Below are 20,332 nucleotides of genomic sequence, written 5' to 3' on the forward strand. Positions count from 1 at the left end.
ATGTAATTTAATGTTGGTAGAATAGCAAATTATGAATAGCTTTAATTGTATGTTTAAAGTCATATGTTCACAAGCTTAAATCTGGATATCAGAATTTAAGCAATTCTTGAAATGTATGAATGTCTCCTTAATATACTGATTCAAAAGCAAAAAATAAATAAATAAAATAAAATAAAATAAAATAATAGAGATAACGCACCCCTGTGCCATGATCTTCTTATAGATAAATTTCTAGTTAAATTCTCACTTCAAATTGAAGATCTATTATTTAATTCCTCTCAGAGATGAGAAAATCAAGTATAAGAACAGTAACTTGCAAAGGTTTACACAATGCCAAAAACTGATGGACCTGAAATTTGAAAAGTATAGCTGTTTGTAAAATCAATCCTATATTCTTCACGTTCTCCCTGTGTCTCAATGATATTTCCAATGAGAAGTGGACCAGTAGAGAATGACACTTCTATGCCCTGTTCCCATAGAGCATCAAGTCCTACAGTAAGTTACTCTTATCTGCTCCTATATTTTATGTCTATCCTTTCATATACAATTTCACATAAAGAAAACGACCCCTTTGTGAAAATGTTTGGGCACTCCAGATCTGGAGGGAATTTTTTATTTGCAACTAGGTTTTTTTAAAAGGCACTTAGAAAAGGATATTTCAGAATTTTCTTCAGTAGAAATCCACTTTAGATTCTGGTATTGCCTTAAATTATAAGAATACATGTTATGATTCAGATATATAGCTATGCCTAGTCACTGGTACCTTTTCCCTGTAAATATTATGAAATAAGGCTTCATACATTTTGGTGGTGTAGAGAGAATCACTGAAAAATAGACCTCACCCAATAAAGTATTTTTATTTTGGAAGCATAATTACAGCCTTAGAAAACTCTGCTAGAATTCATTTTCAGGAAAAGTTTTGCAATTGAAAGACTGGATGCACAACAGTAAAGCAGCAGTTGTGTGTGAGAAAATGGAGCCAAGGTTATTGAATCTATAATAAATCCCTATGCAATGGTGACTGGAAGAATGGAAGAGAGAGAAAGGAAACAAAATCCATTATTCCTGATTCTAAGAAAAGCCCATCAATACCTCCTCTCTTCTAATGTACCTTGTTTAAGACATTTTAAGAAGGCAAGCAAAAGGACAAGATTAGAGTGACAGGAGAAGCCTGGTAGTGGAACCAGGGGCCTCACAAAATGGCATTTCCAAATGGATCTGCACATGCTGTTCTTCATGCCTAGAATCTGCTCCTTGCAATGCCCATGCTCCATTTCTTCCATTTGTGTTCCAAAAGTGCCATGTGCTCACAGCAGCCTTCATCAACCTCCCTGGGTAAACACTTCCTACCCTGTTTTGCCTATCACTTCACTCTGTACCGATTTCCTTCAAAGTATTTATCATAATACCTGTTTTACTTGTACTTTTTATTCTCACTTTCTGTCCTCTCTTTAACCCCTATTTTTTACTGTATGAGCGATTAGATCAGGATCAAGGCTGTTTTATGCACAATTTCCCACCATGAACCTTGTATACAGTATGTACTCGATTATCTTTTGCTGATTTAATTAATTAATCTGCCATCCTCATCTTTATGACAACAGTCTTCCAAAGGCTTACTGTAAGATTCACTGCGTCACTCAGGTTTGTATTTGAGTGCAGGCAACAGAGACTCTACAGTGGCTTGTCCAAAGGATATAGCTGTTTTACTTTATTTTTTCACATAACAAAGTGCTCAGAGGTAAGTAGTAGTCCAGGAAAGGTGTGACAACTCCATATTACCATTGTCCTAAAATCCTTTGATTTTTCTGTTTTCCCAGCCTTAGCATCCTGCAAGAGAGATTGGAAAATGTGTTTTTTGCTTGTTGGGAATATTGTAAAAAATATCAGTGTTGTGTTCATAAGAAATAAGTCTGAGAGAAGAACTAATAGTCCCTTTACACACACTAGAATGCCTCCTGGTTGATATATAACAACAACAAAAAATCATCATCACATGATCTATATCTCCCCAGCAGGCATAATCAGCTATAGAGACTGTTCTATATAGGAAACAAAATCTTTATCAGAGAAGGTTTAGAGAATACTGAGTTAAAATGAAGAGAGGTAGATAAATGAGATAACAATGGAATGGAAGGATAAGACAGCCTGATGTATACATATTCACTTTAGGGATGGCTTGTCCAATGAGATAGGAATATTCAAAGTTTGTTGAAAAAGGCGCCTTCTTCTCTAGACCATATTCAAATTGACACAGTCAAATCAATCCTGGGACCCTCTCTTTTCTATACTTCATTTTCTGACTAAATCCTTTCTTAAGGGCATATTCTTTCTTTTGATATTTTACTATATGAAATTAAATTAAATTTAGTCTTGTAATTCAAGAAGTTGGTATTTCTCTTTAGGGCAACTTTGTATATCTCTGAGCTGACCTAGTATGTGTTGACTTCAAAGTTTAACTCTCAGAAAACAATTTCATTCTCATTTTTTCCCAAGTGCTCCTGAGACATTTCAGCATAGTCATAAAATATTGACAACGGATATATGTAGTAGACAATACCTAGTGTGCAATCTTAAAATTGAGTAATAAATATTCATCATAAATATCTTTCAAAGTTTGCTTAATTAACTATTCCTTCAATTGCCCCTTAGGCTGGATAATTGTCCCCAATAGTATTTTAGGAATAAAGATTCTTCTGCTAATGTCCAATATTGATACTGGTTTCCCCTTGGAGACTTTTGGTAAATATATTATTTTCTTAACGTAAGAATTGTTAACATTTCTGAATGTGTGATTGCTTAACAGTTTACCAATTTATTCTCTTTTTAAGTGTAAGGGTTTGGAATCTGAATGGTCCAATTTGAGGCTGGCTTTACAATACTAACTGATTTTAGGCAACTCACTTGACATCCCTGAACTTGATTTTCTCCATCCAGTGATACATCTGTCAAGCTGTCATACAAAATTGTTTAAAAAATCAGATTACATAGGCATGAGAAAAAAGTAGGATGGAAGGAATGATCTTGGTTAAGGCAAGAATTTCTAAGTGTTGCTTAACTAAATTTCTACAATTCTGGAAGAAAGAACTTTAAATACAATTGTCTGTTTGAATATAGCCAATGCAGATCTCTAGCCACAATTGCCTCTTTGGAGGGTTGCAAAGAGTTTGGATATATAAGCTGAGATACCTCAGATGTGTGTATGTAAGGCCCCTGAAAATACAGGAGGAATTCAAGGTAAAGAGAATAGTTCAAAAACTGTAGGGGGGAGGGTGTGAGGGCAAGCTCTCCTAGCACTGCCATCTTCTAGAATAGAACTCTGAGGCGTCTAATAATTATAAATTGAAACCTGGCATTCTAGTTTTTATGAAAATATATTAGTCAAAGTACAAAGGTAAAACCTGTTTTATTTAATAATTTACTAATTCGATATACAATTTAAAATATTCATACATATAGTATATATTCTTGTCCCATACCTGCAAATGTTATTAGCAGCTGGCTTAAATCTTAATCTCTCCCTATACTTAAGAAATATTTATAAATAGCCCTACAGAAGGAGGTGTATCTTCATCTCCTTAATTCATGCAGTATATAATCAATCCAGTGTTACAAGGCACGAGACATCCAAAACAGGGCAGAAAGAAACTTGTAGAGATATAAGATATACATTTCATCTGCTTCAAACACTGGTGAGGTGGGAAAAATCTAGACCCAAGGCATAACTTCTCAAAATAGAATCTCTAAATATACAGGAAAAACAAATGTGAACAAGGCAACCACTGTGCAAATGGCCAGGCAGGAGATGTGCTCTAAAGTATTCAGTTTGAAATGCATATCCCTTGTATGCCATTGCTTCTTCTGCTATGTTCACAACTTTATATTGTTCTGGGGTTATGTGTGTTCGATTCATTGAGTAAACTGGGCATATTCTATGTGTGATGAGCCTTTTGTATATTTTTAACATTCGACACTTCATATTTTGGGTCATTTTTACCCTCAGGAACAACAGCATAGCACCAATCACACTACGATCAAACATGATTTTGTGTGTGTGTGTGTGCGCACGTGTGTGTGTGTGTGTTTCAGTAGCTGTCTATCACCTAGATTAATTTTTTCTAAAAAAACAGGATTCTATTTTGTGCGATATGTCTTTAACCTCTATGGGCTTAGAATTACGATTAAACCAGTCTGATTTGATGAAAGTGATTACTTAAATCCCTCAGAATATAAAAACCTCAGGCCTATTCCCATATATTTTACTTACAGGGTTTGGGACCTGAATTACCGAGATAATTGCTTTCACTCTTCACTGTATTTGTCTAAACAATTTAAAACTTAAGCACCATTTTATTTTTCACATTTTAGCTAATCTTATTTTTTTTTTTTTGTATAAAACAGGTTGTGTCTTTCTTCCTCAGCTTTATGCCCTATTTGTTTGTCTAGTTACTTTTCTCCCTACTTGTTATTTACTACGGATGGCCATGGATGATACTCCTGTCTTTCTAATATCTTAACATTTTAAAGCAAGCTGTTTTCCAGAAAGATTCCCATGCATGAGTAACAAGTATTCTGACAGTGAAATTAACCACCTCATATTCTTCATCCCTTTATTCTTCCAAATGAGAAAACTAACCTTGTTATGTAAGAAGTCATTACTTCATCTACTCATCAGCTGTTTCTGACATGCCCCAGTTGCCTCTCAGTTTGTAAATAAAATTACACAAGAATGAAAATGAAGACTGTTTCAGAGCATTTTCAAGGAAGATTTGTTCCTTTAATGGGCTCTTTGCTGAAAGATATGGTTTTAATTTGTGAGAAAATAAAAGTGCAGTTCAAACAAGTGAAGCATACAAAGTCAGGGGTCAAAAGACTTTCTTATTTTTATAGGAAGAAGTTCAACCTCCATATGAAGTGAAATCACAAGCACAACTTTTGCTGTGATATATCTCTTAACAGTTTGGGCAATTCATCGAAAAACAATTTAAAATTTAGTCTGGTTTATATCCGTTTTTCATACATATTAGTTTCAGAATCCAATATTTTTTCCAAGTAAAGTATTAAGCACATTAAGTTCAGCCTCACCATTTCTATTTTCTCGTAATTATAGGTCTCTGTTTTACTTTTTCTGGCAAATAAAATATTTCCTAATTAATACACCAGGTTGATAAAGAATGTTTGCATAATGTGCTCCACAGTAGCTCTGGTTGCAAGAGATTTTACAAATATTTGAGCTGAGAGCAAACCCTAAGGATACAGTGAAATAATCAAGGCTCAGAAAGAACACAAGAGTCTGAGATAAAGTTACTTATTATTATCATTAATATTATAATTAGTATTATTTTATTTAAATACTTACAGAGGTAGGAATTAAGAAAACACAGTCTCCGGAGACAGACTTTCTGTACTCACATGCCAGCTTCACCACTACCTAGCTGTTTAGCTGTGCAATCTTGGGCAGTTACTCAGCATATCTATGCCTTGATAGCCTCATGTGTTGAATGGGGCCAGGGTTGGGGAGCGGTAAATAAAGTAGGTCATAATTCATATAGGCGTTGTGAAGATTTAATGATTCGTTACAAACTGTAATCATTTCCTGAACACTTGCTTTGCTTCAGACACTAGTCTAAGCAATTTATAATCCCCAAAGTTTGTAACTTTAAGTTTTAAAATATTAATTTTGAAAGCTCATTGGCAATTTATACACTCCTTCAGGGATATTTCTTTTATAGGAAAATAAAGTAATGCCACTATCTCATATCAACTAATAATTTAACAGTTTTACTAATGTTTAACTGTCCTATGTATTGTCTTCATTTTCAAATACAAATACATAAAAAATAGATTTATTGGTTGTAGAAGGCACTCTGCACGAAGCATCAACATAAAAATAAACCACATAGTTGCTAAATTTGTTGATGACAATGGCAACCATGTTGTAATTGACTTATCTTTAAAGGAGTTTTCCTAACGTCTACTAAATGTCTTATTCTGACTCCAGCAAACATATTTGAATTAGAGAGAGATCTTTGCACAACTGAGAATTGCATGACCACTTTGTTAATATATACTCTGGTAAATCCAATGATATGGCCCTACTACATGTTTCTTCTCTTAGCTTCTAGCAATTTTCACATGGAAGGCATCCATAAAATATATTGATATTATTATGCATAGTAAGAACTCATTAAAAATAAATTTAGATGATCTTCCATTAACTATTCTGTGCTAGCAAAGACCATGAGAATCAAGCTGCTAAATAATCAGTGGCATCCTGAGAGTTGCTTTTAAGCTTCAACAAATAATAGATGTGGCTGAACTCAGCTAGGGGAAATAGTTCCAGCTTTTATTCAGTCTAATCTTAACTACCCACAAGTTACTTTGGAAAATCCATTAATCTTCAGAGAGCTCTGAGATTTACTTCATTACTGACTGTCTGTAGAAACTGAGTTCGCCCATCACTCCCTGGCAGCTAAGGAGTAAAGAAAAAAGAGAACTGGGTTCTCGTCCCCATCCTATAGCCACTTAGTTGATACATTGTACAAGTCACTTATGGTCCCAGGGCTTTTGTATTTCCATCTACATATTGACACTGAAATATCTCTCTTAAAATCTTGCTAACTGTTTGGATACTGCGTAGGTACCATAAGAACTAGAGTGTTCCTTTTGGAACATTACATCAGAGAAGTAAATATTACTTTAAGGTCTTATGCTAATTAATGGGTTTCAATAGTTTTAAGGATAAATTCTCTACTTTTTGTTTTTCAAGATAGAAAACAATTTTGCTATTTTTTCTTCTAAAATCTGTCTTATTTAAAACATGTGTAGATACCAAAAATGTTATTCACAAATTAATTGCATTTCTAGCAAAGATGAAGTTTTGTAGGTAATATTCTGAAAACTTTGAGAAAAAGTCACCTCTCCCATTTTATTTCTTTTTTTTTTTTTTTTTTTTTTTTTTTTTGCGGTACTCGGGCCTCTCACTGTTGTGGCCTCTCCCGTTGCGGAGCACAGGCTCCGGACGCGCAGGCTCAGCGGCCATGGCTCACGGGCCCAGCCGCTCCGCGGCATGTGGGATCTTCCTGGACCAGGGCACGAACCCGTGTCCCCTGCATCGGCAGGCGGATTCTCAACCACTGCACCACCAGGGAAGCCCTACATGTTTCTTAATAAGTTTGTACTATGTTCTCTCCTAACTCTTTTCAGAGGGTCTCTCTGAAGCACAATTTCAGTTCTATCATGAGGTGAAACTGGTACTGGTCTAAATCAAGCCTCTCATGAACTGCTCCTGGCTTGACCAGTTCCACCGCGTGACTGTGGTTTAGTCATTCAACCTGTCCAGTCTCAGTTACCTCACCGGCAGCAAAGGAGGGACAAATGGGAAAACTGCCTCACTACTGGAAGTGAACCAGCAACACTGGTATCACCCAGGACCTTGTAGGAAATGCAGAAACTAAAGTCCAGACTTGCTGAATCAGAACTGACATCTTAACAAAATCCCCAAGTGTTTCCTGTACACATTAAACTTTGAAAAGTGTTAAAAGAATGAAGTTTAACAACTGTGAGAGCAGTTTGTAATTTGTAAAGTTCTATAGATATGTAACACGCCATTATTCTCATGTTCCTAATTCCAGATACAATTAACCCTGAGCTTTTTCTTTCCAATCAGATTTAAAACATAAGCACCCAACACAAACTTTTGTACTAGAATATGAACAATTAATATATATTTATTGGATGAAAAACAAAAGTGATATTTACCCAAAGAAAACACTAATTCAAAAAATACACACATCAATGTTCATTGCAGCATTATTTAAAATAGCCAAGATATGGAAGCAACCTAAAGTGTCCATCGTAGATGAATGGATGAAGAAAATGTCGTATATATACACAATGTAATATTACTTAGCCATAAAAAAAGAATGAGATCTTGTCCTTTGGGACAACATGATCGGACCTAGAGGGTACTATAACAAGTGAAATAAATCACAGAGAAAGACAAATACTGCATGATCTCACTTAAATGTGAAATGTAAAAAAAAAAAACAAAGCAAAATGAAAACAGTCTCATAGATACAGAGAACAAACAGATGCTTGCCAGAGGGTAGGGGGGTGAGGTGGGACAAAATAGGTGAAGAGGATTAAGAGGTACAAACCTCCAATTATATAATAAATAAGTCATTGGGATGTAATATGCAGCATAAGGAATATGGTTAATAATATTGTAATAACTTTGTATGGGCAAGATGGTTACTAGACTTATCATGGTGATCACTTCTAATGTATGCAAATGTCAAATTATTAGGTAGTATACCTGAAACTAACATAATTAGTCAATAACAAATACAGTCAACTATATTTCAATAAAAAAGAAGCCATAAAAATGTAAGTTGAGAATGTAGAGCACCTGTTCTAAATGAAATATTTATAACAGTCTATTACATAATTTTAAGATACAAAGGACTCAAATCACTAGTTTTTTCTCTTCGATGTTATAATGCCAATACAGGTAGGTGGTGACAGCCGGTGAAGAAGGAAGGTAGATTTTAAACTGTAATTAAAATCAAAATGTGTTTTGTACAGGTCATGTAGAGAAACATTCATGGAGTAGCATGCACTAAACCTGGAAATCAATTTTAATAATCCAAATTGGGACTTCCCTGGTGCTGCAGTGGTTGAGAGTCCGCCTGCTGATGCAGGACACACAGGTTCGTGCCGGTCCGGGAGGATCCCACATGCCGCGGAGCCGCTGGGCCCGTGATCCATGGCCGCTGAGTCTGCGCGTCCGGAGCGGGAGAGGCCACAACAGTGAGAGGCCCGCGTACCACACACACACAAAACTAATAATAATCCAAATAAATTACCTTCTAAATTTCTTGGAATAAGCTTTACCACATAAAATTTAAATGTCCATTCTAAATTTGACCTCATAGATTTTAGCTTAGAGGACACTATAGTGAGTATAACTCTGACTTTTCATTTAAGACCATCGCAGCTTCCACGTACTGGCATTTCCCAATACCATGAGAAATATATCCTGAAACCGTATGGTTCAATATCTCACAATCTGGCCACCACACCTACTTTATATTCTATATAGAAAAGCCTGAACAATTCAGAAAAAAATGCACATGACCCTGTTGGCTCTCTCTATCGTCATTGTACTTTTCAATGTAACTGAAAGCCTCACGTTTCATATTAGATATGCCTGAATCATAGCAGTCAGGTGGATCTTTTGGTTAATCTTCCAGGCACCAGTGATATGCTGTTAGAATTTCCCACAAAATTTACAAATGTGGGTCAAACCTCAGGCAGATATTTCACTTATAAAAATTTTACCCACTCTCGACTATTTGCTTGAGCCCTCAGGTCAATGTTGTCTTTACTTTTCTATAACACTATCACTAGTTCATTCCTATGTTTTATTTAATTCTGCCCTTCTCAAATACATCAATTTCTCTTCTTACCTTACGAATTTTTAGAAATTTGATATCTCTAGGATTGAGCTTCCTACTCTAGTTTTCATCGGCATTTGTCATTCATGGGTGTTACCAGTATCAATATCTATATCTATCAATATCAGAATTATCTATTTTGCAGAGACTCCAGCCCATCTTTGCAGTAGCTTTTATGATTAAAAGTGAGTAGTTAATTGTGGTATATATTATGGAAAAAAATTAGAATTGAAAATCAAAGAGACCTGGGTATAAATTAGAGTCTGACAGTTATACTCTCAAGAGGTGTAAACTTGAGTTAAATTACCCAACTCAAAAAAAAAAAAAAATTACCCAACTTATACTCTGAACCTTGGTGAATCTGTCTATATAGCAGGTATGAAAAATGGCTACCAGAAATTCACACCAGAAATGTGAATGCTAAGTATGGTAATATATGCAACGCACTGGTACATAGTAAATGTAGGACCAGTTTCATGTGGGATTGGTTGTGTGATGATGATGATGACTGCAATGATGACAAAGACAATGTGTTGATGATGCTGATTCAGAGCTTCAATCACTTTCCTGTTTGAGCCAGATAACAGAGAGCTCTAGCAACAACATTCTCCCAAAGCAGAGAGGACATTGTAACACTGCCCCCTCCAACCCCAACCTCATCACCTCTTAGATGCTTTATGATAAGACAGGAGAATTTTTACTTTTTGTGGATTATACCTGTTAAACAGTTTTCATCGTTGGAGACATTGTTCTTAACCCCAGGTACATTATAAACTGAGAAGGCTTGGTAGTCTCACATGACTTCTAAAGAAAGTCCGTGAAAAAATAAAATATGAAAAAAATTACATTTTTGTAGCTATCTGATTCTTCTAGGTTCAGCAATAGATTTTTGATGGAAAGAATAGCTCTAATGGTCAGAGGTCTTAATACATTAATATATACAAATTAAATAAATATTCTTAATTTTACATCCTCTAATAATGTCAAGAAAAATGGAGAACCAGAAGACACACCCTATGTTGAAGATATTTTAATTCAATGATGATATGTATAAAATTAGATCCTACACACTTTAACATAGTATTTTACAATTATTTTCTTTAAAAAAATATATCCACTTAATTTAATATTCTTCATTCTGTTACAAAGCACTGAGAAAATGATTTGGATTCAGTGAGAGAAAATAGATGGTAGAGTCTTAATGATTGGATAGTCATATTGTTCTTAATATAGTTAATGTGACAAGATGTGTATTCAAATCAATCTGCCAGAAAAACTCACTGCCATTTTTTTTTTTTTTTTTTTTGTTTTTGTGGTACACGGGCCCTCTCACCGTTGTGGAGCACAGACTCCAGACGCGCAGGCTCAGCAGCCATGGCTCACGGGCCCAGCCGCTCCACGGCATGTGGGATCTTCCCGGACCAGGGCACGAACCCGTGTTCCCTGCATCGGCAAGCGTACTCTCAACCACTGAACCATCAGAGAAGGCCCTCACTGCCATTTTTGAGTAGAAAAATTCACTGTTCATCTTTCATCTTCCTTGTTGATTTGGAGATAGCAATTTACAGAAGCAAACTACAGAAATATATATATATATATATATATATATATATATATATATATATATATAGAGAGAGAGAGAGAGAGAGAGAGAGAGAGAGAGAGAGACTGACAGACAGAAAGACAGAGACCACAGGGAGGTGGACAGAGAAAAGGCAACCCTACAAGAATCCATGCAAATAACTGTTTCATTCTGAGACCGATTTTTCAAAAGCCTGAAATAAGTCACAAATGATAAAGAGTTATTATACAGTTACTCCACAGAAACTAATGGATACCCTCAAGTAAAACACAGGCCAAGTTTCTCTCAGATCATCACGCTTTGACAGGTATAAAGTTTAATGCAATATGTGAAAAGAAACACTCTAAGGAGTCAGAAGACCTAAATTTCACTGACTGTTCAATTAATTTCTAGCTACACAATCTCCAGTAAGTCACATCTTCTAAATTTCAATATTCTTTTTTTTTTTGGAGTATAATTGCTTTACAATGTTGTGTTAGTTTCTGCTATACGATGAAGTGAATCAGCTATATGTACACCTATATTCCCTCCCTCTTGGACCTCCCTCCCACCCCCTCATCCTGCCCATCTAGGTCATCACAGAGCACCGAGCTGAGCTTCCTGTGCTTTATTGCATGTTTCCGCTAGCTATCTATTTTACGCATGGTAGTGTATATATGTCAATCCTAATCTCCCAATTCGTCCTACCCTCCCCTTCCCATCCTATGTCCACATGTCCGTTCTCTACATCTGCGTCTCTGTTCCTGCCCTGCAAATAGGTTGATCTGTACCATTTTTCTAGATTCCACATATATGCATTAATATGTGATATTTGTTTTTCTCTTTCTGACTTAGTTTACTCTATGAAAGACTCTAGGTCCATTGACATCTCTACAAATGACCCAATTTCGTTCCTTTTTAAGGCTGAGTAACATTCCATTGTATATATGTACCACATCTTCTTTATCCATTCATCTGTCATTGGACATTTAGGTTGCTTCCATGTCCTGGCTATTGTAAATAGTGCTGCAATGAACATTGGGGTACATGTGTTCTTTTGAATTATGGTTTTCTCAGGGTATATGCCCAGTAGTGGGATTGCTGGGTCATATGGTAGTTCTATTTTTAGTTTTTTAAGGAACCTCCATACTGTTCTAGAAGGACTTGGAGTAGATCAACTAGTGTTTTTCGAACTAGTCTTCTTAACAGTCGACTTTTTCAAACACGGTCTGTACAGTACATGTCTAACAGATGACAGTGGATCTGCTCTGTTTGAATGAAGATGAGAGAAACATGGTCCAGTAACTTCAGCCTTATCTGTCACACATGGCTATTATACAAATACCTTAAACATTGTTTCAAATCAATTATTTCCACTTCTAGAAGTCATTCATCACAAGTCTATGAATTTCAGTCTTTCAACACAGAAGAGAATGGAATATTAGTCAACACTTTCATTCTCAGTGGAATCACACAGCATAGGTGCTTAACAAATGGTTATTGACTTGAATGCCTTTATCTGCAATTCTACCTTATATTTATGTATTATTTTACTTCTTACAAAGAACTTCCACAGTTTCTCATCCTCTCACTTGCTTTTGCCACTTAAGAAGTAGGCAAGACAACTATAAATAAAAGAGGAGATTCCTTCTTACTGTATTCATCTTTCTCTTTAAAAAAATCTCAGTAGTTAGGAAAAGACAAATCCATCATACTAATTCCATCTTGAATGATTATATTTTTATCAGACCACACAGCACACATATCCCATATGCATATCACTCTTTCAAAAATGCCTTTTGTTTTACATGAGAGACCAGCGATTCTCTTCCTTGGCACTACTGACATTTGGGGTTGGATAATTCTTTGTTGAGAGATGCTATCCTGTGAACTATAGGATGTTTACTGGCATCCCTGGTCTTTACCCTCTACATACTTTTTAAATTTCCCCAGTTGCTACAACTGAAAATGTCTTCAGATTTTGTCAAATATCCCCTAGGAAGCAAAATCATCTCCAGTAGAGAGCCACTTGGTAGACAAACACTGAGACTAAATGTAATGATAGATTCATTTCAATATGCCTGCCATATTTTCAACTATTTGCACAACTGAATAGAGAACAATGCCATTCTTCGTTGTTGTTGCTGTTGTTAAATGGCCCAAATAACCAACTGAATCCACTGAAGCCTTCTCATTTTACCCATATTGAGACAGTGGAATGAGTACCTCATAGGACATGTGGGTAATTTATTAGACCTTGGAAGACACTGTATCTCTTCATTGATATTGAAGATAGAGACAGGAAATCTAATACAGAGACCAGGAAAGATGTGAGTCCTAAAATGAATATTATGACTCTAATTATATAGAAGAGCAGACTGTATAAAAAATATCATGTGCTTAAATAAGTCACCAGTAAATTAAGGGAAGCCTTTTATTGGAAATATTCTGAATAAAAACCTGTGCTACTGTATTAAAGACATAACTCAATACTTCTCAAATACTGTGCTTTACCCATATCCTCCCAGTGACGCACAGCAGTAATTCGATTGTCAAAGGTAGAGCTGAGCACAAGCTGGGTGTAACTAAGGTCAAGTGTTCAGTTAATACTTAAGGACAATACATAACTGACAGTCCTTCAAGGAAGACCATGATGACTACTCGAAACTGACCCCATCACTCATCCACTTCTCCACACATTTATTAAATGATCACTTTATCTGATAATATGTAAGAGATTAGAAAATAAAGATAATATAGCAGCTGAGCTAAAGATGTGATGTATGGAGGTGAATGAGACTGATGATATGGAGATGGACAGTCTTCTGACAGAAAAGTTTTAAAAATGAAATGCAAAACCATAAGGCAAATCCAAATGTAAAAAGGAGTAGTGGCTATATTAATTGCCAAAGAAATTAAAGGAAAGAAGGTCGATCACTTTATATAATTAAAAATTAATATGCATAGAAAGATCTAATATTCATAATCCTTTATACACTAAAAAGGTATCATCAAAATATATGGTGCAAAGACTATTAGAAGTATGAGAAAAACTGAAAAAAATGCAACTCTAAATAGCACTACCAATTTATTGTCAATTAAGAAGGAAGAAATTAGGACAGAATTTGAAGAATAGAATTAATACAGTTGAGTTAACAGCTACAGTGTATTCAACTTAGCACTCTACAGAGAGATATTATACTTTTTATTCCAATAAGCCAGTGAACATTTTTAGAAAGTCACTCAATACATTAGGTGTCTACTACATGCCAGGCACTCTCCTAGTAACTGGAATACAGCAAAGAACAAAAGGAAAAATTTGCTTCATCATGAAGTATACATTTTGTTGCACTAAGCCACCAAGAAACCTTCAATAAATTCCAAAGTAGACATTGTACAAGACATATTTTCTAACCACAGCATAGTATAAGAAGAAATTAAATTCGACATGTTCAAACAAAACCCTCACCAGGCTTTTTGTTCTTTTTTTGTATTAAATGTTCATGTTCACGACAATTTTACCTAGTAATACAAGTTCTAGAAGTTTATCCTAAGAAAATAATGAGATATGGGCACACAGTTTTATTTGCAAGGATATTTGCCAAGGCATTAACTATATTAATGAAAGCCATAGGGTTTGAATTGTAAATTTATGGAAAAAATTTCAATCAACCATATGATGTAATAATATGCAAACTTTTAAAATATAGGTTTGAGGAGAATATACAATAATATGAGAAAATTCTTAAACATAAGAATTTTAAAAATCCAGAATGTACTCTAATGTATACAGTCTGATCACAAAAGAATGAAACATCAAAATGAAAACCACAAATATTTGGAACTGGGGGCATGAAATAAATAAATATACATTGGAAATTTTGAAATACTTTGCTCAATTGTTTTATAATCAAAGTGAAATCCAAACATACAACTGCAGATTACCTAGAATACAACCAAAATGAGGATAACATATATCAAAAATTTTTAAACACTAACACATAATAGGCAAATTAGAAAAATGATTAATTTTTCATCAGACAAGGGATAATACCATGAAAATAAGGTTTTAGATAACATAAGCATTCAAATGGACAATTAAATACAATAATTGGTTCTGGCAAAAGATTTTATAATGCTCTATCTAGAAAGCACAAATAAAGTTAGCAATAAAAATGTACATATAACACATATGAACTATTGATATTTGAAAAATATGATATTATGTACCAGTCTATGCTAACAGAGTTGATTATCTCAATGAAATGGAAAATTATTTTTAAGTGAAATACTTAACAAGAACAAATAAGCAAACATAAATTCTGAAAACCATGAAAAGACCACTAGTCACAGAAGACATTTTAAAAATAAGAAAGGATCTTCTGCAAGAATGACAGTTTTATTAGTGAATTGAGAAGTATTAGTGAATTTGTTATGCTTTCCAGACCAGACAGTACCTGTTACAGGTGCAATATAGATATAGATACAAGAAAAATGATAGTCTTTTAGAGAATGGAAAAGGAGGAAAGCATCTCCTGATTCAATGAGAAGATTATAACCTCAAAGGACCTCTGAACACAACAGAAGAAATTACTGAAGATTTATAAAACAAAATTTTAAATGTTTGAATAAAATATTAGTGAATTGAATTGAATATTAAAACAATAATGAAAAATACCAATAAGGATTCATCTCACAAATATGAAATGGCTTAATATTAGACTCTCTAATAAACTAACATATCAATAAAACAAACAAGAAAAAATATCATCTTCATAGAATTGAAAATTTATCTGATAATTTTCATTATTACTCAATTACACAATCAGTAACAAAACATACCTCCTTAAAGTCAAGAAGCATGTCATACTTAAATAGAGAGCATTTTATTTATTTCCATTTATGGTGAGTCAATGAAGGCACACACACCAAAATCAAAACCCCCAAACTGTTGTTGCTTCTGGGCTATAAAACAACAACAAAACATGAAACATAAATAAAAATTATAATTATAAGAGAAAGTATGACTGTTTACAAAATATCAACTAAAAATTAGAGATACAACATATTCAAACGGCTGAGAAGATAGAAATGAAAAACTACATTCTGTTACAGCAGGAAAAGAAAATATATAAACAGTCATAACATCATAAAATTAAAATATCCCAAGCAATAAATGTATGACATCTACTTGGAGAAATCTACATAAGTTAATTAGGAGATATAAAAAGAACTGATGAGCACTTTGTTAAAAAAAAAAGAATAAAATTATATGTCCAAGCCGAAACTTTGCAAGCCAGAAGGGAGTGGCAGGACATATTTAAAGTGATGAAGGGGAAAACTTACAACCAAGGTTACTCTACCCAGCAAGGATCTCATTCAGATTCAATGGAGAAATTAAAACCTTTACAGACAAGCAAAAGTTAAGAGAATTCAGCACCACAAAACCAGCTTTACAACAAATGCTAAAGGGACTTCTCTAGGCTGGAAACACAAGAGAAGGAAAAGACCTACAAAAACAAACCCAAAACAATTAAGAAAATGGTAATACGAACATACATATCGTTAATGACCTTAAATGTAAATGGATTAAATGCTCCAATCAAAAGACATAGACTGGCTGAATGGATACAAAAACAAGACCCATACATATGCTGTCTACAAGAGACCCACTTCACAACTATGGGCACATACAGACTGAAAGTGAGGGGATAGAAAAATATATTCCATGCAAATGAGATCAAAAGAAAGCTGGGGGGTGGGGGGACTTCCCTGATAGCGCAATGGTTGAGATTCCGCCTGCCGATGCAGGGGACGCGGGTTCGTGCCCCGGTCCGGGAGGATCCCACATGCTGTGGAGCGGCTGGTCCTGTGAGCCATGGCCGCTGAGCCTGCGCATCTGGAGCCTGTGTTCCGCAACGGGAGAGGCCACAACAGTGAGAGGCCCGCATACAGCAAAAAAAAAAAAAAAAAGCTGGAGTAGCAATTCTCCTATCACACAAAATAGACTTTAATATAAAGACTGTTACAAGAGACAAAGAAGGACATTACATAATGATCAAGGGATCAATCCAAGAAGAATATATAATAATTGTAAATATTTATGCCCCCAACATAGGAGCACCTTAACACATAGGGCAAATGCTAACAGCCATAAAAGGGGAAATTGACAGTAACACAATAATAGTAGGGGATTTTAACACCCCACTTTCACCCATGGACAGATCATCCAAAATGAAAATAAATAAGGAAACACAAGCTTTAAATGACACAGTAAACAAGATGGACTTAATTGATATTTATAGGACATTCCATCCAAAAACAACAGAATACACTTTCTTCTCAAGTGCTCATGGAACATTCTCCAGGATAGATCATATCTTGGGCCATAAATCAAGGCTTGGTAAATTTAAGAAAATTGAAATTGTATCAAGTATCTTCTCTGACAACAATGCTATGAGACTAGATATCAATTACAGGAAAAAATATGTAAAAAATACAAACACATGGAGGCTAAATAATACACTACTAAATAACCAAAGTATCACTGAAGAAATGAAAGAGTAAATCAAAAAATACATAGAAACCAATGACAATGAAAACACGACGACCCAAAACCTACAGGATGCAGCAAAAGGGAGTTCTAAGAGGGAAGTTTATAACAATACAATCCTACCTCAAGAAACAAGAAACATCTCAAATAAGCAACCTAACCTTACACCTAAAGCAATTAGAGAAAGAAGAACAAAAAAAAACCCCAAAGTTAACAGAAGGAAAGAAATTATAAAGATCAGGTCAGAAATAAACGAAAAAGAAATGAAGGAAACAATAGCAAAGATCAATAAAACTAAAAGCTGGTTCTTTGAGAAGATAAAATTGATAAACCACTACCAGACTCATCAAGAAAAAAAGGGAGAAGACTCAAATGAATAGATTTAGAAATGAAAAAGGAGAAGTAACAACTGACACTGCAGAAGTACAAAGAATCATGAGGGATTACTACAAGCAACTATATGCCAATAAAATGGAAAACCTGGAAAACCAGACAAATTCTTAGAAAAGCACAACCTTCTGAGACTGAACCAGGAAGAAACAAGATATAAACAGACCAACCACAAGCACTGAAAATGAGATTGTGATTAAAAATCTTCCAACAAACAAGAGGCCAGGACCAGATGGCTTAACAGGACAAATTCTATCAAACATTTAGAGAAGAGCTAACACCTATCCTTCTCAAATTCTTCCAAAATATAGCAGAGGGAGGAACACTCCCAAACTCATTCTATGAGGATACCACCACCCTGATACAAAAACCAAAGATGTCACAAGAAAAGAAAACTACAGACCAATATGACTGATGAAATACATGCAAGAATCCTCAATAAAATACTAGCAAACAGAATCCAACAGCACATTAAAAGGATCATACATCATGATCAAGTGAGGTTTATCCCAGGAATGCAAGGATTCTTCAATATATGCAAATCAATCAATGTGATACACCATATTACCAAACTGAAGGAGAAAAACTACATGATCATCTCAATAGATGCAGAAAAAGCTTTCAACAAAATTCAAAACCCATTTATGATAAAAACTCTCCAGAAAGTAGGCATAGAGGGAACTTACCTCAACATAATAAAGGCCATATATGACAAACCCACAGTAAACATCATTCTCAATGGTGAAAATCTGAAACCATTTCCTCTAAGATCAGGAGCAAGACAAGATTGTCCACTCTCACCACTATTATTCAACACAGTTTTGGACGTTTTAGCCACAGCAATCAGAAAAGAAAAGGAAACGGAATCCAAATGGGAAAAGAAGAAGTAAAGCTGTCACTGTTTGCAGATGACATGATACTATACATAGAATATCCTAAAGATGCTACCAGAAAACTACTACAGTTAACTAATGAATGGGGTAAAGTAGCAGGGTACAAAATTAATGCACAGAAATCTCTTGCATTCCTATACACTAATGATGAAAAATCTGAAAGAGAAATTAAAGAAACACTCCCATTTACCATTGCAACAAAACGAATAAAATACCTAGGAATAAACCTACCGAAGGGGGAAGAAGACCTGTAAGCAGCAAACTAAAAGACACTGATGAAAGAAATTAAAGATGATACAAACAGATGGAGAGATATACCATGTTCTTGGATTGGAAGAATCAACATTGTGAAAATGACTATACTACCCAAAGCAATCTACAGTCTCAATGCAATCCTTATCAAACTACCACTGGCATTTTTCACAGAACTAGAACAAAAAATTTTCACAATATATATGGAAAAACAAAAAAACCCCGAATAGCCAAAGCAATCTTGAGAAAGAAAAATGGAGCTGGAGGAATCAGGCTCCCTGACTTCAGACTATACTGCAAAGCTACAGTAATCAAGACAGTATGGTACTGGCACAAAAACAGAACTATAGATCAATGGAACAGGATAGAAAGCCCAGAGATAAACCCACACACATATGGTCACCTTATCTTTGATAAAGGAGGCAAGAATATACAATGGAGAAAAGGTAGCCTCTTCAATAAGTGATTCTGGGAAAACTAGACAGCTACATGTAAAAGAATGAAAGTAGAACACTTCCTAACATCATACACAAAAATAAACTCAAAATGGATTAAAGACCTAAATGTAAGGCCAGACACTATAAAACCCTTAGAGAAAAACCTAGGAAGAACACTCTTTGAGAAAAATCACAACAAGATCCTCTTTGATCCACCTCCTAGAGAAATGGAAGTAAAAATAAAAGTAAACAAATAGGACCTAATGAAACCTAAAAGCTTTTGCACAGCAAAGGAAACCATAAACAAGACAAAAAGACAACCCTCAGAATGGGAGAAAATATTTGCAAATGAAGCAACTGAGAAAGGATTAATCTCCAAAATATACAAGCAGCTCATGCAGCTCAATATCAAAAAAAACAAACAACCCAATCCAAAAATGGGCAGAAGACCTAAACAGACAATCCTCCAGAGAAGATATACAGATTGCCAACAAACACATGAAAGGATGCTAAACATCACTAATCATTAGATAAATGCAAATCAAAACGACAATGAGGTATCACGTCACACCCATCAGAATGGCCGTCATCAAAAACTCTTCAAACAATAAATGCCGGAGAGGTGTGGAGAAAATGGAACCCTCTTGCACTGTTGGTGGGAATGTAAATTGATACAGCCACTATGGAGAACAGTATGGAAGTTCCTTAAAAGACTAAAAATAGAACTACCATATGACCCAGCAATCCCACTACTGGGCATATACCCTGAGAAAACCATAATTCAAAAA

General features: G+C 34.9%; 1 protein-coding gene across 1 annotated transcript in view; it reads right to left on the reverse strand.

Annotated features, from left to right (window-relative positions):
* The window catches only part of KCTD8 (potassium channel tetramerization domain containing 8), a 254,775-nt gene that overhangs the window by 109,909 nt on the left and 124,534 nt on the right, over positions 1 to 20,332 (reverse strand). The window lies entirely within an intron of this gene.

This window comes from Phocoena sinus, chromosome 5 (assembly GCF_008692025.1).
Source record: "Phocoena sinus isolate mPhoSin1 chromosome 5, mPhoSin1.pri, whole genome shotgun sequence".
Classification (NCBI taxonomy): Eukaryota; Metazoa; Chordata; class Mammalia; order Artiodactyla; family Phocoenidae; genus Phocoena; species Phocoena sinus.